We start from the raw sequence: 22934 nt of genomic DNA, 5'->3' as shown, positions 1-22934 counted from the left end.
CCAGCGGGCCACCATCCCTATGATGGCAGTGAATCATAGTGGGTCGCAATTTACGACCTACCTCATAAATATTCATGAGGTAGATCGAATCGCGAGCCACTAGGAATTGGTAATTTGTACTTATTAATTGTAGGTCGGTTCGCAAATTACCACTGTTAGCAAAAATACGAGTAGTAAATTGCAACCAGTATTTTGCAACCAGATTTCAGTACATCCGTCCCCAGGTTCTTTTTTGAAGCTGCTATTTAGCTTTTTTGATGTGCTGGTTTCAGGAAACAATTTTAGCAGTAACGTTTTTGTTTGCTTTTTTGATCGAAGTATATTTAGTTCGATGTGACAAATTCCATAGGTTACTGCTGAATCCTGTAGAAACATCTGCGACTGGTCTTTTTGAATTTCCATGAATCATTCTATCAAACCAAGTTCATATATTATAGCAGATACAAATACATAAGGGTGCTGTATGCTTTTTATTATAATCGCAATGCATCGATGGAGGCCGCCCATGCTGCCAGCATTGATATTCGGCTGGTGTTTCTTAGGCGTTGGTTTCAGTGTGGGCAGTGCCATGTTGGATGGGCGTGATGTAGGCATGGGCAGGTGGTGACCGCAATAGGAGATGCCTGCAGAGCTGCTGTCTTGTGGTCTGGAAGCATCAGAATGAGACACCGATTCCAGTGTCTTGGGGTTGGTGATGGAGAGAGGTGGCGGCAAGAGTACAGAAGGGGGGTGGGTCACTGCAATGCGAGTGAGTGCTTCTGCCGGATGTTAGGATATGTTACCAGAGTGTGCTTCAGTGCTTAATTTGTGCCGATGGTTTCCAGTGCTCAGCACCGGCACTCAATCATCAACACCAGCACTTTTCATGAGCATTAGAAAGGACACATTCATTTATGGGAAGTGATTTGCCCAGACTCACTGGATATTGAGCTGACACCGTGACTCGAACCTGGTTCCCCAGCTCCGAAGTCAGCTGCTCTGGCCATTATGCCACATCCTCTCCCCACTTTCTTGGCCAGTAGTTGCTCCTGTTGTAGGCGGTGCTAACAGGAGAAATGGAATGGTGCAAGCTGCCTCTTGATGAGAGCCCGGGCACTTACTTTTCCACAAAACAGCGCAGGAGAATGAATATGAAAGTGACAGTTGTTTTGGGTTTTCATCATTCTACAACAATGTGAGCTCACAAAGTGCAAAGTTACACTTGATGTGAATTGTATACACACAGATAAGCAGTTACATATGATGACAGTTCCTGTCTTCTGCAACAATGTGTGGTAACCAGGCAAAGTTTCACTTAATATTAAGAGTCTCATTGTCTTTCTTGATGCAAAACAATGGCTTTTGAGTTTGTGGCTTATGGAGAGCGGCTACAATTTTGAAGTCGCAGCCAGGATGTAGTCTGAGTTCAGAGGATCCAAGATTTTATTGTAATTGCTGTTCCCTAGTGCTTCAAATGCCTGACGAGGCTTCAAGACACCTTGAGGGTGGAAGAATGCATGCAAAGTAGACTTCAGATGTAGTGTATGATTCTGTGCTTGAGGACCAGAGTTGTGGTCATAGTGTGTGTTTGTTGTCACACCTATGAGTGACTATGAAGAGGTAAGGCGTGAGAGATAGGACGGTTACGATTTAAGAACTGGTGAATGGATGGACAGGAGGTGTGTGAGGACAAGTGTTTGGGTGTTGTGCAAGGATGCCAGAAACGTCTTTGACTGTGACACTGCCAGTGTGCCTGAACATAAGTGTAAGTCATTGCTTCTGAGGACCCCTGGGGGTCTGCAAGGCATACTCAGGGGGTCCGCAACTGTTTTACAAAATGAAATAATATTAAAATGGACAAATTAAAAAGACTAAAGTATATAAAGTAACTAAGCAAACTTTTTAATTTTAAAACCTCTCTATAGTTGATTGTGAATTAAACAAAATATTTGAATATTTGAGCATTTGTTTAGTGTATACTTGTTTTTGTGCTTTGTTTTTAAATTCAAATCACAGAATTTGCTGAAGCCAGTGGTTTTTGGCTTCCAATAATGACTCAATGGGGGTTCCCGGATTCCAGTAATGATTCGTGGGGGTCCACACAAGTCAAAAGATTAAGCACCGCTGGTGTAGGCAAAAGGAGTAGTGTGAGAATAGATGTGATCTTTCCTGCTCGTGCACCCCTACCATCAGTGAGATGTCTGTGACACACAGACCATTCCAGTATACCAGAGATTAGACTATTACTCCTCCCACCGCTGTATGTGCTCGGATGGGACCATCACTGTGTGAGCAGCAATGCCATGGAGCAGATGCATTGTAGGTCTTGGTGGCTCCTCTTAGCTGTGGAGTGGATCAACCCTCCGTTATGGGCCGCCATTTTATATGCTCAGACGGGTCCATCGTGGCTAGAGCTGCCACGATAAGACACAAGTGACACGCTTTGTACTCCTCCTAGCTGTACCAAGGATCACATGGAATGAGAATCCACGACCAAATCCACACAGAATGGACCTTTTCCTGTGATCCCTCTGGCTAAAATCATGGATGGAGGAGGAAAGGAGCCTGGGCACACACTGGTGAGGTTGGAAGATTGTTAGGGAGCAGGTGATGTGTGTGTGGCCATGACCACCTTCCCTTTGAATAAATGGTCTGGAACCTAAATGCCTGGAGTTATTCGTGTGAAAGGGAATCTATGGATTCCGTCTTTGAATCCATAAGGTTGGGGAGGAAGGGGGACCCCTCTTTTTAAGGGGTTAAGATGTCACCACAAGCTGTCAAGGGCAGAAAGGTCAAGCGAGTTAGCTATGGCCCGATGGTGCAAATGCACATTTCTGCATCGTTTACTCTTGCTGGATGTCCTATCAGGCGGGAGTACTGCATGAGTAAATTACAATTGTGGTAATTGATGCACTGCAACTATACGACTGTCCAAGATTTTCAGAAGTAGTCGTGGTCGCTTGTAAATCCCATAAAGAGGTCATCATCTACTCCTAACTTAAAAGAAATTTGAGCAAATTTGCGACTCGCGAGTGCTGGGCTTTGAGAACGAGAGCCAGGCCATGGTACCCTTATGTAAATGCAATTACAATACGATACCATGTATTGAAAAGGCGGATGCAGCAGAGCCCCGTGCCATCGGTGGCCATGTGGGCACGTGAAAGCCCTGCGCCCAGTGAAAGAGGGACCCAACTCTCCCGCGCGCACCGCGTCGATGGGCGGCGCTGATTGGCGCATGCAGACGCGATGCCAGTCTGCCTCCTGAAGGACGAATAGATTTCAATTAAAGCCGTTTCGAACAGTGTGAATTCTGTTGTTGGTGTCAGAGGGCCTGTGTGGCGCCCGAACAGTAGCCATGGCAACGCCGGTAATGCGCCCGTGGATGGGGTGTGCATGAAGTTGTCTCTCCGCTGGCTGGGTCTGGAGAGCTCTTTGCATGCGCACAGCAGCAGCTCCGGCGGTCCCTGCAGAAGGAGGGCGCGGGCCTCTGCTTCCAGGAGAGGAGGCCGGGCAGTGATTGGCAGGTACTTTCTTCCTGTTCATTTTTGCTGCTTTTTGATACCCTTGCCTGTGTCCCTTTCTCCCGTGGTAGCGTTTTGTTTCTATCCAATACCTTTAAAAATTGTTATCGTATCATCTCAAAATCCAGGCACCTGTAGGAGATCCATTCCAGCAACATCTGTAAAGCGCAGCACTGTCAGATTCTCCACAGGCCGCTGCCCTCTGTGACGTGGCAAGGGTGACATGGCGTTAGTGCAAGTAAGGAACGTAATATCCTTGCCCCCTGTTTGTGAGACAGATACAGCCCTATTTAGGGTGCATTGAGAAACTAAAACTGAAGGCCCTGGTGCCACTGCACCAGCCTCACTAAAAATAACTAAGCCCTTGGTCACCTCAGCAGGGCTACTGCAGAGGCCGTCGCGTGTGGCTGACTCAGCCCCAGCCCTTCTGGTAGCCTAGAAGCAGTGCACATGCAGTTGGGCTTGTGACGACTTCTAACAGTGCTCTTGATCTTCCTTTAAATAGCAGAACGCTGAAGAAGGCTGTTTGACGTCGACTCTGGAAATAGCGGAAGTGCCTGGTGCCCCCGAAAAGCAAATTAACTTTGTCTGAGGCTGACCAACGTCAGTTTTGGACTGGCATGATTTGTGGCAGAGTGGCATCGCCAAAAGGGCCAGCTTGAAAGGACCAACGTGTGGCCGGAATTTTGAGCCATCACTCACTGCCTACGGGACCAAAGAACATGAACCACTCATTGCCACCTCAACACTGCCCAGCATGCACCTCGAAGGGCCGAATCCGCCCCTCGGGCTGTCTATCCACTCACCCTGCGGATGCCTTGTGAGTGGGTTCATTGTATGTGGCCTTCCTGAAAATCCGGCATGGATCCGGCGCTCTTGGACACCCTGGTTTAGGCATAGTAGTCAATTGTCCCTGACATATAACTAACCCTACCCAGCCCAACAGGCCTCCAAGAGACACTAGAATGGCAGGCTTCCGGTGTTCACCCGGCCGCTGATGTCATAATTCTTCAAAATGCAAGGGCACAGCAGGGTCGGACTGGCTACCGGGCGTTTTGGCATGCTGCCGAGCTGGGGGCTGGTTTTGTTGATGGGGACCTGCGTGTGCTGAACGAAATTCGTTTTGCTTCGTTTATTTCGAAGCACGCGCAGGTATCCATCAACGAAATTAGCCCACCGCACTGACATCAGCCCCCAGCTCGGCAGCATGCCAAAACGCCCGGTAGGCAGTCCGGCGTGTGAGGCAGTGTGACACGACTGAGGGTTAACTAGACATTCCGGCCCGTGGGAAGCGGCTCGACTCCTCTCTGCCAAGCCCACCTCTGGGGAGGTCAGTACTCGTCAGTGTACAGGGAGAGGAGTCTTTGCCTCGTCGGCACTGCGAAGATACATCCCTGACGTCTGAACACCCTGAAAGTCAGATCATTGCCCCTCCTAAAGGGATAATGATTCACAAATTATTTAGATGGTGGGAGTTCTCTGTTTTCTCCTCTTTCCTTTAGTATTGAGACATGTTTTACTATTGTATTTACTTTAGTGTACATTGAGTTATGTTTTGACTAGGAAAACATGGCGAAAGTTAGAAGTTTTAAAAGAAAATGATATATTGCGGTCGTTCTCTATCTCCCTATGACTCTGTCTGTCTCTCTTATATGTCTGTCTGTCTGCTTTTTATGTATCTATATATCTGCTCCTGTGTCTATCTGCATTACCTATCGGTTCACCTGCCTACCATCTGTCCATCCATCCACCTCCCTCTGTCCCATCCACCCACCCACCCACCCATCCACCCACCCATCCATCCACCCATCCACCCACCCATCCATCCATCCATCCATCCATCCATCCATCCATCCATCCATCCATCCATCCATCCCGTCCTGCATCTCCCTCCCTTGGTCTCTCTCAGTCTTTCTTTCCACCCCTCACAGTCTCTCTGCCTGTCCGTCTCTCTCCTTATGCCTCCCATACTCCGAAACAAAGTACCTCCCCCCCCCCCCCGCCCTCTGACCGGCTGTCCAAACTGGGATTCAGGCAAGTTTTCACGAGGCAGTTACCACTCCTACCTGCAAACAGACCAGTTGTACAGAAGCAAACAAAGCTGCCCGAAAGGAGACTTCTATTGTCATTGTAATTATCCATATAGCACACAGCTGACCAATAGTATGGCGTCTTAGCACTTCTGGGAGTGCAGGGGTGAAGGGTCCATCCCTGGCCAGAGTAGGTTTGTGGGGATGTGCTGTCGGTAGGGGTGATGGAAGGGGTTGTCTTGAGAGTTAGTGAGTTTAGGTGCCTAGCTATCATGGGTGCAGCAGGTGCAGTGGCACCTGGGCCCAGAGGCTCGAGGGGCCCACTGAACCCTGATTATTGCTGTATTTCACAGTTCAAACAGTGGCAGGGGGAGGGCATTTTGCTCTTTGCTGTAGGGCCCATGACACACTAGCTGCACCCCTGAGTGAGTTGTGGCGTTGAACGGTGAAGCCAGGTAGGAGCAGTGGGATAATGTATGTACCCACTCGCTCGGTGTCCAGTGCCTGTAGGTGCATCTGTGTCTGGTTCTAGTGGAAAGGCCGTGCGTTGCGTTCACTGGTGTCGAATCAGGTGTGCATTTATGCAGTGTTGTGTGAATGCTCATGAGTCTGACATTGCACATTCGGTTGCAGCAGTGCTTGAAATGGAAATTGAAAAGTGTTGGTACTCACAATCCACATTACCTGTTGGCTACTGTAAGTGCCGGTCCTCTCCCATTAAATGTATTGGAACAGTGCCGGTACTCTTGCATTAAAAGTATCGAACCCAGTGCTTTAAATGGGACTATATATCTGCTGGTACTCACTGCCCTGAGCATCTGTTTGCTCGTGACAAGTGCTGGTACTCTCCCATTAACTGTATTGGAAAAGTGCTGTCACTCTTCCATCAAAAGTATTGGATTTATGTTGAGAAGTGCAGGCACTCTCCCTCTAAAATGGTAGAAGTGTAGGTACTCAGTACCTGTGAGCACCTGCTCATTTAAAGCACTGGATTGCAGGAAAGATGCGATTGACTCAACATGTTTCCACAGTGTCGCTTGACTACGTTGTGTATCTGCACCTTGCTGGGCGCACACACGTTGTGTTCTATCTTACGTGTATTGCTCATGTACACGTAAGATAGAACACGTCGTGTGAGCACATTGACACCTGCCAAAGCGGCACATCTGTGCTGTATTGCATGTGTGTGCTCTGTTCTGTCTAACGTGTGCTGTTGCAAGTTGAGTGTGTGACATTTGGGGTCATGCTAGAGGTATATGCTCACAGGTGCTGGAAGTAGTGGTGCGTGTGGGGTGCCGCAGCACCCCCCAAAAAGACCAAGCTGGAGTTCAGAAGGCGAATGAGCAATGAACACGCCTTTAAGTTTAGTTACATTTGTTTTTCATTCTAAGACAAAGGTCACGCCAGGCTATGTTTTCTGAGAAACTGCTGCTTATTCTTTTAACATGGGAATTGGGGTTGTACTTGTAATTTCTTTCTCTGACTGCAAAGTGAGAGGATTTTGTTATTTGAACTATATGACAATCTTGCTGAGGTACAGGGATACAGTTGGTGTGAAAGGAAAAGATGTAGGATGTCAATTTTATTCTACAACACAACAACATTTAGATTCCTGTACAAATATTACAAACTAGACACATTTTTTTGTAATTCTGAATTGGGATGGAAACAGAGTTCAAGAGAAGCAAAACAAATCGAGGCGCTTTTCTTGGTGATGCGCAAATGATCAATATTGGCTGAAACCTGATTTCCATATATATCTCTTTGTGCAGTTTATAGTTTTATCGCTAAAACTGCACGTGTGCACCAATGTAGTGGCCATTTCAATGTAAAAGAGGCTGCCTGTAAGTGACAATGCGCAGCCACATCACGCTTTAGTAATACACTTGGGACAGGATGCTCCAATATGCACTGCGGGCCACGCTCCGCGCCCGCACTACTCTCCTGCTGAACGCACGCGGCTCGTTGGTTGCACTTGTTCCTCGTGTGACACTTATGCACAATCCCTATGGCTTCAGTGATGTAACATTGATGGCAGCACCACTGTATGTGCTGTTGGCATGGTTGCCACCCACCATATGTCGCGTCTTGGCGGTGGTACATGCATGAGGGGAGTTCTTCCAACTTGTCCCATTGATGGTGATGCTCACGGAAGGATCTAGTCACAGACGAGGCAGCACAGCATTGTACAGGTGCCAGGAAGGTCCCCTAAACTGGAGATGTGACTCCAGTGTGTGGGCTGCTGTGGGCTTTTTTGCAGTCTACTTGTAAAGTTCCAAGTTCTTCTTTTTAGGGGAGGAGAGTTCTTTTGAGAGCTGGGTTGGTGTTTTTGTGCCAAGTACAACAGTGCACTGCGCCCGCGTCTTCAGATGGCCAGCCGGCCTTGAATCCTATATTTAGGGCGGACGCCACTTCAGGCCTCCGCAGAAGGCGTTGGCTGCAAAGCATATGGAAGCCAGCCCTTTCTTTCAGTCCTTTCCAGGAATCTGTGCTCAAAGAAAGCCACAATTTATGGAATTATATTGTTTCTTTAAAAGACTTGCATCTTTCGGGAAGCATGCTGGCTCCATTAACTCTATCCAGCTCGGTCCGCGCCAGATGTGTTACTTTTGGCGAGTTTGAAACCTCTTCCACGCCCGAAAACCAGTTGGACTTTGCTGTGCCTTAAATGTTACTTGTTAAAGTTTAAAAGGGGTCCTTGTTAAGTGATGCACAAAACATCTTTTGTTGAATGTGGTTTATAGTATGGTGAAGAGGGGTTCATAAAAAACACTTAATTTAGTGTTCATATTATGGGACAAAGTGACACCCAGCGGACTGCCTCCCACAATTGTGGTGCACGTTCCATCGTACTGTGTACCCCTTTTAATGTGAGCATACCGACGTAAAACAACCAATATGCATTCAACTGAGAGATGCACTAACATACGATGGGCTGCCCGCGTCATTTGGCACTTGAATGAAGAAGAACAGTGGAAGTGGAAAACCTAACGAACAAAGGTGCCAGGTGCAGGGCATGAATAAGCTATTGTAGATGTTTTGGTGTGGCAATGTGGGTTCAATCCATTTTTTTTGTTACAGGATTCATGTGCTCTCCTGCTACATGACCTGTGGGATAACTCTGTCTTTTTGTTACAGGCAGCATGTGCTCCCCTGCTACATTGCTTGTGGGTTAATTCTATCTTTTTGTTACAGGCAGCTTGTTCACTCCTGCTACATGACGTGTGGGTTAGATCTGTCCTTTCCTTACTGGAAGCCCTGCTTGTACATGGCGGGTGGGTTAATTCTGCCTTTATGTTACCGTCATCATGTACACTCCTTGTACATGGCGGGTGGGTTAATTCTGCCTTTATGTTACCGTCATCATGTACACTCCTTGTACATGGCGGGTGGGTTAATTCTGCCTTTATGTTACCGTCATCATGTACACTCCTTGTACATGGCGGGTGGGTTAATTCTGCCTTTATGTTACCGTCATCATGTACACTCCTTGTACATGGCGGGTGGGTTAATTCCATCTTTAGTTACAGTCAGCGTATGCACTCCTGCTACATGGCAGAACGCATGCAGTGTCCTGCTTCCGAATGTTACCCATCTGAGCATGCGTCATATTCTAAGACTGACTCAACCCACGTGCTCATCTATCTCATGACGTTTGGAAAATGGTGGTGCAGGCTGTAACTTGTCGCCTGGGGCATTCTGATGCACTTAATGCTCGCTCATTACTGGAGTGAGACTATTCCAGTTTAGCCACATGGCTTATTGTTTGCTTGGACATCAATATCCGGTCAAAGGTTGGCCTTTCAGGTGCCATGCTTCAACCATTGATTCAAACTGGGCATTCAGTGCCGTTGTGTTCTGGTCTGTAGGCCGTCCTACCTATTACGGGCCTTCTCCTCAGCTTTCTCTAAAAGGGTGTACCCTGATGGAAATTTTGGATTACAGTCATTTATTAATGCTTCAAGTTGAGTATGTGGTCAAAAGTGACTTTAAGTATCCACGCGGCTGAGGGGTGGCACCTCAAGATTGGATTGTTGCAACATCAGCATCAAAGTTTTACCAGCTAAACCATCAACAAACTGTTTCGGCTCACAATCACTCAAGGTGCCTTATCCTGAGGGTGCGTCAATGAGACCCTGAGCCTTACGCCTGCTACCAATAAAGACAGCAAACTCAGTTTAAAAATGTGTGCAATGTGCATACAGCGCTGGTGCAAGGGAGGGCTCTGACCCGCCCAGTATTTTCCAGAAGTACCTGGAACTTCATGCAGCATGACCGTTAAGTAGGAGGGGTCCAGTGGGATATACCTCCACTCTGAAGTCCCCACCCTTCGGAATACCCTTCCCGTCTCCAACTTAGAATTTGATACTTTCCTCAGATTCACCTAAATGTCAGATAGGAGTGGTTCAGTGCTAGAAAGGTCCACTCTCAAGACTGCCACCCCCATCAACACCCCTGTTGCAATATCCTTCCTTCCACCTTAGACCTCGATACTGTTCCGAGATTCAGGAGAGTGCTAAAGTCATCATTTATCGACAACCTCCTTCTTGGTGGCTATGTTTAGCCTTTGCCAACCCCTTGCAGTTAAATAGTAAATATCATATTTTAGCAAGGACTTTTACAAATTTATTTTGATGTAATTCATTTTGAATGTAGCATTGCCTCGCTCTCACTGTATATCACTGATTTCATAAATGCATGGACAAATAGGATACAATTAAATTATTTATTAACTAAAACGATACAAATAAAGTATTTATTACCCACCTGGCCTTGTTAAGGGAAAGCAGCTTGGGTGCCCTCTACCGGAGGCGTAGAGTCTAAGAATCTGAGGTTTTTCACTTGTTTTGTGGTCGTTCCTATGGAATTTCTTGTGCAAGGGTTGAGGTGTTTGAGCAGCATTGCGTGCATGGATTGTGGTGTTTGATCAGCAGAACATGCTTGGTTTGGGCATTTTGATTACCATTGCATGCATGAGTTGGTCTGTTTGAACAGCATCGCAACTGGTGCTCATGTAAAGTGCTCTGATACCTTCAGGTCTAGTTCACGCTATATGAAACTAAAAAAATAAATGTTGGCGAATCTTCAGTATGGCAGCCAGAAATTGAAGACGATGGTGATATATCGCTTTGTGTGTCGAAAACAGGAATGGATTTACAGCCAATGTAATGGGTTCAGCGCTGAGCATATATGACCGCTCTCTTTCAGTGTTAACAGCACGTGCACTGCTCCATTTTGAATCTGTTGCTGCTTGATGACCGATTTCATAGACCGTTTTAGAAAGCTCAGTGGAGTGGTCCAAACGAGCCAGCACAAATGCATCAATTATTGTGGAAAAGTAAAACAAGATGAAGCAGCTTTCTCACGATGCACGGATGGCAGAAAAACTATTCTGAGATCACTTTGATTTGAGATTCACAGGAAATTTTGAATCAGTCAAGAATCCCACTTTCTTGTCAGCTGCTCCTAGGCAGGACTCCTATTTCTTGTAGTCTCTCCGGGAGTCATTAATGGTGCATGACCAAAGGGCGTAAACGGGACCAACAGGACCAAGACTGTGCTCTCTCCAGCAAAAATTTGCATTCTTAAGTTGATATAAGAGCCATATTGACCGCCTCCATCCCCGTGCATGGTTGAACGTCGGCTCATTGAGAATGAAGCCAACATTTACTTTACTATACTGCATGAGCTCTCCATGATCGTCGAGATGTGTGGACATTTGGAGATGGATCTTTGACTGGTCAGGCTCGCTGGATCTAAAGTGCCCTTTCTAAAGGGAGAGATAATAACTTTGTTTTTTGAATTTCTGGAACCACTCTGCTACTACTTGTACAGTTCACCACCTTCTTCTCCCTTCGCCCACGTAAGGCACACAGCCATCTTTGCTGAACCAGAATCCAGACCAGATCCAGAAGGGGTCAGTTTTGGTTTATAACCTCATGCTGTGTCTAGCTAAGCAGCATGCAACAATTAATGGGTTTGGGACTTGATAGCTAATCATCTTACTCCAGAGACCTGCTGCTCACTTTGTAGCACACCTCTAATGCATTCAGGGTTTTCATGGACTATAGAGCTGTGGACTCACAAAGCTGTGTTGATACAATCAATCAGGGAATGACATTCTTGGGAGACTTGAGCTCACCACTGATGCTGAGTAGAACCAAGTTGAATTTTTTTCAATACTATTCAAGGCCAAATATTTCCCAAATATCGTTATCTCAAGGCACATGGTTCAGATGCCGGGTGCTTTCGACTTCACTGGAATAAATATGCATGTGTTTCAAGTTTGGAAACTATCTGTAAAATATTGGTGAATATCCCCGCACAAATGTATTTTGGATGTCGTTATCTTTTGCGGGTGGACCCACCCAGAAGCAGCCCTATTTCTCGTTTTAAGTCCTGTTTGCAAAAGTAATATTCTACCACTCGTGATTCTGTGAATAGGGAATAGGATTTTGCTCTCCAAAACGACTATTTTTGTACCCAAGTTGAAACAAAGGGGCTATGAATGACTCGCTTGTATGAGGCTGTCTGGTGCATGGCCAGGAGCCATTCATCATGCATGCGGGGCAGGGAGGATCCCCAGTGCCGGAGGATCCAGTTCTTAACTGTCGCCAGTGCCGTATCGAGCAACCAGCACTTAAAGCGAGACAAGGTTGAGAAATCCGGAAAGTCATTGAGAAGGATTATGGGTCGAGCCAGCAGTGGGGGATCAGCAGAACCTCGCTAAGCATGGCACCAGCTGCCTCCCAAAAAAGTTGGACAGTGGAGCAGTCACAAAGGACGTGAACCAGATCGCAGCGGACATCGTCACAGCGACAACAATTGGAGTGGGGCAGCAGCTGCACCGTCCGTAGCTTCGCCGGGGTCCAGTGCCAGTCATGGAGCGATTTTAAAAGGATAGAACTTTAACTGGGCTCCCCTGGCTCTCCTGCCGAGAGCCTCCTGGAATTCCGTCCAGTTCTCTGGCTCATATTCCACCCAGAGGCGAGCCTGCCATTTGGTGCAGAAGCTATCAAGCAGGGGAACGGAATACAAGTGTATGGTTAGGAGGCTGTAAAAGCCAGGCATCACCACACAGAAGCGACCCCACGGCTTTAGGAATCATACCACAGGTGAGGACGGGAGAGACCTGGGCCAGGGGCCCAGATGGTGAGCGAGGCAGTGACACAACTTAAGGTATAGCCAATACTGACTGGGAGGAAGACCAAACTCCTCCCGCAGAATCTCGACTTACTTGATGGAGGGTAAGGATCCCTGCGCATACCACACTCCCCAGTTTATCACCTCACCACCGATGTGGAGACCAGCATTTCCTAAGAGGGGTGCCTTTTTGTGTAGGCGGGCATCCACCAAGAACAGTATGTGGGCACGTAACCAGGATTTGACAATGGCCTGGAGCATCGGGTGCCCCGAGCTGGGGCAGATGCGTCCTACTGGTAGATGGGATACAGCCCAAGGGCACTCCAGAAGGTTATGCTCAATCGTGACCCATAGCGGAGGGTTCTGGGTCTGTGGGAGCAAATAAGTGAGTTAAGCAAGTGCAAGGCGAGGGCGTAATGCTCAACAGAGGGTAGGCCTAATCTACCAAACGAACGATGGGCTACGAACTGGTTAGTGGCCAACCTGGGCCGGGGTGACCCCCAGACTATTTAATAGTAAGTGTATGACTGCGGAGACTCAGCAGTCGGGTGGGGAACTCTGCACATAAAAAGATAGGCATGTTGAATCTTTTTATGTGCGGAGTTCTCCGCCCCTAATGCAGAGACTTTGCAGTCATAAACTTACTATTAAATCGGAGTTTATGAATTTCAAAACAAACGAAAACTTACTCAAAAGTGTAAATTTACATTTGTGAGTCAGGCCCACAATGTCTCCGTGGGGAGTCCAAGCAAATTGGAGGAAGAAAAATGTGTATATTTACACCATATGTAACACCTTTGACACTGCTCATCAAACACTCTGTTTCAGTCCTGTGCCTGTGCAGATGACGGCCAAATTTTGATGCGTTTTCAGGCTGACTTTGACACAAAAACCAGTGTTATTAAATGTTAATTCTGAAATTGGTCTTCGACATAATTTAACAGACGTAAATTAAATATGGCAAAAAGATAGATTTCATATGACAGGGATGTCTAGTGTAAGCCCAGGAGGGCCAGATCCATAGCAGACTTTTTGGATAATCACTGACTACTTAATTGATTTGCCGTCAGATCCTGTAAATTTATCTTATAGCGGAATCTTGAAAATCTAGTTTAAGCCTTACTGACCTGAACCTAGGTTGGATGTTGCTCTATAGGGCCATCAATCTTACAACCTTTAGGGGATTACCTTAAGGATGAGCCTATGGGAAACATTTGAATCTTTCTAGGACTACTGCACACACCCTTTGTGATTCGAAACCACTCGGAATTTCCTTTAAACATGGATGTACACCTAAGGTAGTAGACGCATGTTCTTTTAAAGGGGCCCATCCATTTTAAATCATAGTGCCTTATGCATAAAACATTGCCAGGGTGCAGTCCACTTTGTTTCCAAAGTCAATTTTCCAAGTAGGTTTCTAAAAAAGCACTCGGATACACCAGTCTGGTCTGTTAGCTGTCCTTACCTCACCCGTCTTTTTTAAGCATGAAGGCGCCTTTATTTCTTATCAAATCAAGAATTGCTGCATATTACTCTAAGGAAGATCTTGGATCACCTTCTAATAAAGAGTATTGTTGAAACACAACTATTTCTTAAGCCCTGAAAGCCATCTAACAATATTCTCAGCACCTAGATACCAAGCGGCGAATGTTGCACTTTATACGATTTAGAACCTAACATAACATAGCCTGTGTTCTTCTAGTCTGTGCCCTCTCATGCCACCATAGCATCCAATGGGATGAGAGTTGGTGCAACAGCTTAATATCCACATGATGATGACAATGAGTTGCCCGCACTTGACAAATTTGATACTGAAATATAAACCTTCGTGGATCTCCAGGTGAGCGAACAAACAGCCAGGTGGGGCTGCTTAGCGGAGAGACTACAGCTGCCCCATGAACAGGTGTTCCTTGGCTGAAAGAGTGGTATTGACTCTTCAGAATATAAAACATGTTGTGCTCCTTGATAGACATGACCAGGTCTGAGACGCTTTGCATTCCTCAGAACCTCCCTAGATCCAGTTCAGGAATTTGTGATGAATTTTTACATCGCGGATCCTTCAAAAGACATTTAACTCTGGAGAGTGAATCAGAGGGTTAAGAATATCTGGATTACTCACGCTTCAATAATGGGATCACGTTTATCCTCCCGTTGACAGATTTAGAATATCAAGCAATAAAACTTTAATACTGACTATGCTAAGAGATATTTGATCAAGAGCCTATGAGACATCAGATGCGTGAGAAATATGACTCATAGGTTTAATATTTGTGGCAGAGAGTGAAAAAGCAGTAAAGGCATAACGGATTAGACTTGAGACCACGTGAAGTGGGGCAGTGAGCCGAGAACCAAGACAGGCAGTCAGGGTCGGACTGGCCTTTCTGGCACCCTGGCATTTCCCCAGTAGGCTGCTAGCTGCGTTGAGCTTGATGAACCGCCATGACCCAACGAAGCACCAATGCCCCTATTGTTGTTGGAGCCTTCTATAGAGTGGGTCTGGTTTCGCGAGGGATGATTGTGGTTTCCAGCCTGTCCCTGAACACAGACGGAACATCGGTGCCACATAGCAATGCCCTTGGTAAATATCCCGCAGTGGCTCATGGGAAAGGCAGAGAGGGGCGCACTGGAGGTTCTGTGAGGGCAGCAGAGGCTGATGGGACTGTCAGCTGGAGCTGTGCAGTGCCCTCCTAGGAAGCATGGAGAGGGAACGCCTTGCTATGGACTGAAGCTCCCTCTAGTATTGCCTTAACAGATGCTGCACTGGAGTAAACTCCAGCTGTGCGAGTTTGAAAAGATATATTATTATTTACAGACTTCGCTACGGTCTATGGAAATCTTTGCTACTTAATGAAGATTGCAGCGTTTTATGCCTTGTCGCTTATGCATGAAAATCGTGACTTTTCTTATGATTTATGTCACACATTTAACATATGTTTCTTGAACGGGAAAAACTTGTCATAAAACGATTAGGACATGATTCCAGGAGGGCTGCAAACTGCACAGCCTCCTGAGGACTAATGCGGCTCGCGGTAAATATTGTTTATGTGGGTTTCAGTATTTATTGGGTGCACATTGAGTTACGATTGCTGCTAGATGTGCAACGTAATGGGGAATAATGCACTAATAGACGTTATTCCCCATGCCGAGGTTTGCAATCAACGCATGTACGCTGTTTACTTGCGGCGTGCAAAACCATGTATTTATTTCTCATGAAATTATACAAAATTTAACTTTCATGAATAAATGTTGTTTGCTGGTATCTCGAATCACTTTTTTTAGGCAAGTGAGTACATCTCATAATAAAAAAGTCACAAGATATCAAACCATTTTCCTGCTAGTATCCCAGAAGACTTGTTTTATGCGTGTGGTGCACTCACTCTACAAGCGTTACACAAAATCAAGCAATGAAAATTGTGAGAAATTTCACAAATTTCCAGTGCGAATTTCATAAAACTGTGTCCCTTGCTAATTTTTACCCAGGTTATTACCATGTCAGATGCAACGGGAGTTGAAGTCTGATTCTGTGTATGTACAATGTTTGGCACCTGGGCCTTAGTGTTTCTTTCCTGGTCTCTGCCATTGTACATACAAAAGTCAAGCAAAAGTTAACCTGCAGCAACAATTTCTGAAACCTTTAAAATTCTGTAAAAGGTAAAGTTCACGATAAATATTCTGCATACATTTTCCAGTTTGGCTGGATTTAAGTAAATTGGAAATGATCTCACTATATGGAGGAAGCAATATAGCATTTACTCAGCTATAGGTAAACTGAGTAACTTTACAACCTTTGCTAGGACTGATCATTTTGAACTTTGCAAAACTTTACAAGTGAAAATAAAACTTGGCCCTCCTCAATGTATACCTCAGGGGGCATCTTAGAGTTCTAGCCAAGGAGGCAAGGGCATCAAGAAGGGAGCCAGGAAACAGGGCTTTTGGGACTGAAGTCCTTAAGGGAAGGGTGCTCTCTTCATCAATTTACATGACCCACCACTAAACCCCAGGGCTCTCACTGACGACACCAATTGTAATGCGCCCGCTACCCAACTGTGCTTGAGTTCTCCCTTGAGAATTGTAGATCTAAGACTTAATACCATAGAAATAATAATAAAGAAGCCATTTAATGCATCGGGTAAAGTACTAGGAGATAGAAGACATCTTCTTGTTTCACTTGGGTATGATGAACTCGTGTCACCCAGGCAAGAATCCATACATTATGTTTAGGTTTTGTTCAGAGACATCTTGAGGCAATGGATTTGATTAAGTGGTGCCACAATCCATCATCTATGACACTGAATTCCACAAGTGCCGAAGTTTGATTGAGGCATGGCTACAGTAAGACTATATGGTAACAAGAAGCTAGTGATAGCGTGGATTCCTCCGGTGACTTCAGATGAATGTAGACCATGTCTACTAAGGTTCACAAAACTGCAAGTCGACCAACTTGTTGCATGAGCTTGCGGTGACCAACGTCCCCTTTGTGCCACAGTGGCTGGAATTCCATAGTGGCTCGGTAGAGCAGGCCATGTGTTTCAGTTGCACGGTTCTGAGTAAATATGACAGTCTTCTTTTTTGTTCCTTGTATACTGTTTCATATGCACTTGTTCTCTCAATAGTGAATCAGCAAAGGGAGAGGACTCAGAGGAGGTATTACTTACCCTCTTGCTCTTTCAAATTAACATAATTTTGCATTAAGTCGCTTACGTATCTTGAGAGGATTTGAGATTCAAGAATTGAATGCTCAGTTCATTACAAACGATCAGAGTTGAAGAGTTTTTAATGTTCTGGTGATGTTCCCTTGTCTGTAGGGATTTGTGTAGGCGTATAAGGAGCAATGGTGAGACAGATTAACCCTGCAAGGCTGACATGCTGGGTGGTTTTGAATTGTGACCTTTTAACCTTGCACAAATTGATGTGGCTCCCGTTTGTTGAGAAGTCTGGCAAGCGCATCCAACCTGTGCTCTGCTACATTTTAGGTGCCTTCGCATATATGGGCATGGTCAGTGGGTGCCCCACGATGTGATGCAAGGATGGGCTATTGAAAAGCCACCACAATTGAGAGTCTATCGCTTACCGTTGGTTTCAAAGGGAAACATTATATTGTTCCTGAAAGTATAAGTTGAATATATTGTACAAATTGTCCACAATAACTTGATTTATTTTTCCTATATATGGATGCTCGGATGTCATTATTGATTTATGATGTTTATTTTTTGATGATGTTGGTCTGTTATTCTTTCCTTTCTGTATTTTCTTTTCTGACCATAAAAGTGTAATGAATCCCTGTGATTTCAGGACGACGATCCCACACTCAGTAGCCTGAACTGAGCATGCCTGTTAGGATATTCTAAATTAGTAAAGGGGTTATCTGGCAGGGCCTTACCTGAAAGTAACCTTCTACAGTAGTGTCTCTTAAGAGGCAGACAGGGGCCCTGGTTTCTGCTGGAACCTGAGTCTGGGAGAGCTAGACATTGCTTGCCATTTGATCCTGACATTGTAATCATCAGGGCAAGACGTGAGGGCAGTAGAGTCTAGGATTCTACCAGGATCTGGACCATGTTTGTGCCAAAGCCCACTCCTGGACTGTTTTTGCATAGGCTGTTGTGTTTACACTTCCTCATCAGGACAGATAATAGGATGTTGTTGAGCCTTCTGGAAATTCCAGGAAGTGAGGAGGAGTGGGCAAGACCCAAGCATGGATAGTGAAAAAATACTGATGGAAGTTGGACAGACATTGGATGAGAGTATCAAGTGGTGAGTTGATGCTCTCATCCAATGTCCTTGGAGCTACCAATGACAACTTATTATGTGAAGGCGGTGCCTTATTGAGGGACTTGATGCGGGGCTGGGGTAGTCCCCTTTTTCTCTTCAGTAGGACTGGGTTGTGAGACTGGCTCATTTGACAGTTGACGATCCAGGAGAGGAATCCGTGGACGAGATGGCGTATGTCACAAGTTTCTGCTGAGCCAAACAAAGTCAATGTGTGCCATGTCTGCACCATGAGCGCATCTTAGGGATGATCATGTTAAAGTCCCCGAGGGTGGCTGATGGTGCTTGAAATCCCCTTCCTCAGCAACAGAATACTTGTGATGCAAGCCCTGTATCAATGACTCCTGTAAGCCTAATTGTGGATGCTGGTCATCGATAGCGGTAACTCTTTGTGTCTGTGGTGCCATGGCGAGGCCATCGAAGCACTGACTCTTGGTGAGGGCAGCATTGCCTCCTGCTGTATTTGGAGTGGCATTAGCTCTAGGTGAGAGGCACGCAGAGTTTTATATGTTCCAGTATGACGCTAGCATGTATCTATCTTTTTTCCTTGGGAGACCTCTGCCGAAATTCTACTCCTGAGTACATACTGCTTCCAAACTCCTCATGGACCTTAAAGTCAGGTGGAGTGGAGTGGGGTACATTGATTGAAGAGTAGTTGTACAGATTACAGTGGAGTTTGGTAAATTGGAATGGAGTGGGGTAAATTGGACTGGGGTAGATTGGAGTGGAGTAGAGTGGATTGGGGTGGATTGGGTTAGGGCGGGGTCGACTGTAGTAGGGTAGTTTTGGGTGGAGTGGAGTAAGGTAGATTGGAGTGGGGTTGAGTGGGGTAGATTGGAGTGGCATGTGGTAGATTGGAGTGAAATGGAGAGGGGTAGATTGGGTAGAGTGGAATGGAGTTTGGTAGACTGGAGTAGAGTGTAGTTGCGTGGAGTGGGTAAACTGAAGTGGGGTAGATTGGGGTAAAGTGGAATGGTTAGATTGGAGCGGAGTGAGGTGGAGTGGAGTTGGATAGATTGGAGTTGAGATTGGAGTGGCGTGAGATAGATTGGGGAACAGTGTAGTGGGGTAGATTGGAGTGTAGTGGGGTTGATTAGGGTGGAGTGGTGAGGGTGGTCAGTTGGTCACAAACTTCTTCAAACAATTACAGTGGCGCTCACTGATCGCCAAGGAAGTGGCTCTGCATCGAGCTGAGTTGGCAGTGTATGTTGTGTTATAATAATACATGGGAGACTGTAATCTCTATGTTAAGACCTTTGCCTGTTCCCTCTATACGGTCACAGAACTCCTCAGTGACTTGCATTATCCTAAGGTGTATTGCAGAAGGTACTTGTGATCACCTCAGGAATGAGGCGCCGAGGCAAAACTGGTGTTCATTGGGGTTTTTAATGGTTAGTTGTGATATACAGAAAATGCTTTGGGGTAAGTGGTAGATCAGGGTTGTATTAAAGATTGTATATGGTCCTTCCTTTCTCCAGAGGGGGGAAGGGGGGGCTGGTGAAGAACTATAAAGTCTGTGTGCTTCTAAAGTCTTCTCTTCGGTAGTGGCGCTGATATCTGGGTCTGCTTCTCCTCTATTTCTGGCCGTCCACGAGGTCAAGGAGGGAGAATCGGGGTAGTGACCCTCAAAGAAAAAAAATATATATAAACAAACTCTATTAAGCCGTCTTGCTCATCACTGGGTACCGTCACCATCACCCGGGAACGTGAGCTCAGCGTCTACAGGGTGAACACGTGTAAGGGGGGGGATGTGCTGTTCCTCTATTTAGACACCCGGCTTACAAATACTCAGTGTCCCAGGCTCCACCACCCTGTGCTGAGATATTTAACAAAAGGAACTTGCCTTCGGCCACGGCCCTCCTGGATCGTGGCAGTAGGGGTCTTGCCGCCCTCCTCTTCCTCCTCGGGTCGGTCAGACCTGCATGTAGTGCCTCTAGGCGGTGGGGTCGAGTCTTCCTCTCCTGCGTTGCCCTCACTCTGCAAGCTGAGTCGGGACTCCCGGTTCTGCAGGACCCTCGCTCCTGCTTCTTTGTCTTGCGTCGCAATCTCCTCCGCTGCACTCTCCTTCTCCCCCTTCCTGGTCTTGGCGTTCTCCTCCCTTTCGTAGCGCGCCAGCAGGCCTGCACTTCCGCCCGTTTGTTGTCCTGGCGTTCCAGGCAGTAGACCGGTAACCTCCCCCTCTGGGAGACGGGTCGCGGGCGCCATCTTGGAAATCCCGCTCGAGCGCGACGCGGGATAACACTGCCTCTCCTCTAGGTATGGACGTTCAGGCCATACAGACTGTGGGTATCGGGATAAGAAGTCTACGTTCCCTTGAGCTCGTCCTGGTGCATGGAGGTCCTGGAAAGAAAAAGGCTGTAATGACAAAGACCATCGGAGGTCTTTGGGGTTGGTGTCTTTGTGAGTAGCAAGCCTTGTAAGTGGGGCGTGATCAGTCACCAGAAAGAAAGTCTGCCCCAACAGATAGTATTGCAGTGCCTCCATAGCCCATTTAATAGCCAGACACTCTTTTTCCATGGTGGGATAGTGTGTTTCTCGAGGGAATAGCTTTTGACTCAGATAGAGAATGGGCCGGAGGTCTCCCTGTTGGTTGGGTTGGGACAATATGGCCCCAAGACCTCGGTCCGACGCGTCTGTTTGTAGTACAAAAGGTTGTTAAAGTCAGGACATTGTAATATAGGGGCCTTACATAGGAGGGATTTTAGTGTCTGAAAGCTGTTCTCTTGGTCGTCAGACCACTTTACTTTGTTGTTTGGCTGTCGAAGAGATAGTAAGTCCATGAGGGGACAGGCCATGGTGGAGAACTGGGGAATAAACCGTCTGTAGTACCCTACCAGACCAAGAAAAGCACGTACATCCTTTTTCGTAGCTGGTCGAGGTATCTTTTGCATGGCTTCCAGTTTGTTATGCTGTGGTTGTAGTGTTCCAGTCTTTATAGAGTACCCCAGATATTATATGCGTTCTGTGCCCAAAGTGGTCTTTTTTGGGTTTTGAGTCAATCCTGCCCGAGAAAGGGAAGCGAAAACCTTTTGTAGATGTTGTAGATGGGTTTCCAAATTAGGACTGTACACTACTATGTCATCTAGGTAAGCTACCGCATACTGTTGGTGACCTCTTAGTATGATATCCATTAATCTTTGAAACGTGGCAGGGGCACCATGACGCCCGAAAGTCATGACCTTAAAATTGTATAGTCCTGAGGAAGTGGAGAAAGCTGTTTTCTCTTTGGCTTCTGGGCTTAAGGGTATCTGCCAGTACCCTTTTGTTAAGTCGATGGTAGACATCACTCTTGCTTGGCCTAATCTTTCTACGAGTTCATCCACCCGGGGCATAGGATAACTGTCGAATTTAGACTGGGCGTGGGTCGAAAGTCAATACAGAACCTAAGACTACCGTCTGGCTTGGGAACCAAGATTACTGGGGAGCACCAGTTGCTGTGGGAAGGTTCTATTATGTCTGCCTGTAACATGGTCACCACCTCACGTTCTACTGCCTGCCGTCTGGCTGCGGGTATTCTATAGGGTCGTAATTTTATTATTTTTCCTGCTTCTGTTTTGATGTCATGGGTTACTAGAGACGTACGCCCTGAATGACTAGAACTCAAACCTGGGAAGGTATATAATAAATCGTATAGCTGGTGTTTTTGTCCCGTGCTAAGATTTTTCCCTGTGTTGGGCCGTTCTAAGGGGTTTTCATGGGACGGTTGGAACGGTATATCCATGTGCTTGCTAAGGGTGATGTGATTGATAGGAGCTACAATATGGCTTTGTGGCGGGACCGGTTCTTCCCATTTTTTTAATAGGTTTATGTGATACACCTGTCCCTGGGATCTGGTTCGAGGTACTGCTATTCTGTAGGTAGCAGGGGTTACCTTCTCTAGGATGGGGTAAGGGCCCTGCCAGGTAGCTAGGAGTTTCTTGTCAGAAGTCGGTAGGAGTATCAAGACCTTATCTCCTTTTATGAGTTCCCTTAGATGTGTGCCTTGGTCATAATAAAACTTTTGCTTCTGTTGTGCCCTGTCTAAGTTTTGGTGTACTTTCTCCCACAGCGTGGCTAAGGTTGCTTTTAAAGTGGTTGTGTATCCTAATAATGATTGTCCCTCATCTTCTTCTTCTGTCCACTGTTCGGCCAACAGATCCAGGAGGGTACGAGGTTTTCGACCGAATAATAATTCAAATGGGCTAAAACCCATAGATTTCTGTTCATACGTTCGGATGGCGAACAACACAAGGGGAAGCTTGCGGTCCCAATCTTTCCCCGACTCAGTAATGTATTTCCGTAGTATGGTTTTTATAGTCTGTTATAACGCTCCACCAGTCCGTCCATCTGGGGGTGATAAACGGCAATTCGTATCTGGTGTACCCCAAGGAGAGTGCAAATCTCCCTCATCAGTCGTGATATGAAGGGGGTCCCCTGGTCTGTTAAGACTTCGGTGGGAAACCCTACCCTTGAAAAGAATGAAACCATAGAATGTGCTATGGAGAGAGTGGACATA

General features: G+C 46.3%; 1 protein-coding gene across 7 annotated transcripts in view; it reads left to right on the top strand.

Moving 5' to 3' along the window:
• GPSM1 (G protein signaling modulator 1) overlaps window positions 1–22934 on the top strand; it is a 982732-nt gene that overhangs the window by 238320 nt on the left and 721478 nt on the right. Inside the window, exon 1 of one of the 7 annotated variants that reach the window (XM_085613292.1) lies at window positions 3394–3503. The exons of the other annotated variants lie outside the window; for them this stretch is intronic. The gene's annotated coding sequence lies outside the window, so the exon portion shown is untranslated. Of the gene's footprint in view, window positions 1–3393; window positions 3504–22934 lie in introns of those variants that run through there. 7 annotated transcript variants of the gene reach the window in all.

The sequence above is a fragment of the Triturus cristatus genome, chromosome 1_2 (assembly GCF_964204655.1).
Source record: "Triturus cristatus chromosome 1_2, aTriCri1.1, whole genome shotgun sequence".
NCBI lineage: Eukaryota > Metazoa > Chordata > Amphibia > Caudata > Salamandridae > Triturus > Triturus cristatus.
This window is presented reverse-complemented; position numbering and strand designations above follow the sequence as displayed.